The sequence below is a fragment of the Nannospalax galili genome, unplaced genomic scaffold, assembly GCF_000622305.1.
Source record: "Nannospalax galili isolate Female #2095 unplaced genomic scaffold, S.galili_v1.0 scaffold3233, whole genome shotgun sequence".
Taxonomy (NCBI): domain Eukaryota; kingdom Metazoa; phylum Chordata; class Mammalia; order Rodentia; family Spalacidae; genus Nannospalax; species Nannospalax galili.
The window spans coordinates 167,392-167,594 of record NW_008332515.1 but is presented as its reverse complement, the minus strand read 5'-3'; positions in this window follow the sequence as shown (position 1 = coordinate 167,594).

Genomic DNA, 203 nt, shown 5'->3' with positions numbered 1-203 from the left:
TCAGAGATTTGCCATAAATGCTCTGCAAAAGGAAGAAACCTGCTTTGGAAGTCTGAAGAATAAGTAGTCAGAAGTCAGAATATTTCATCCTTTATTCTTATGAAGGACGCATGCCCCATGGGTTCACCAACCAGCATCAGACCCAATGTGGAGGGCCACATAAGACAGCAAGGGAATACCTCAATATAGCCATTCCACTACAT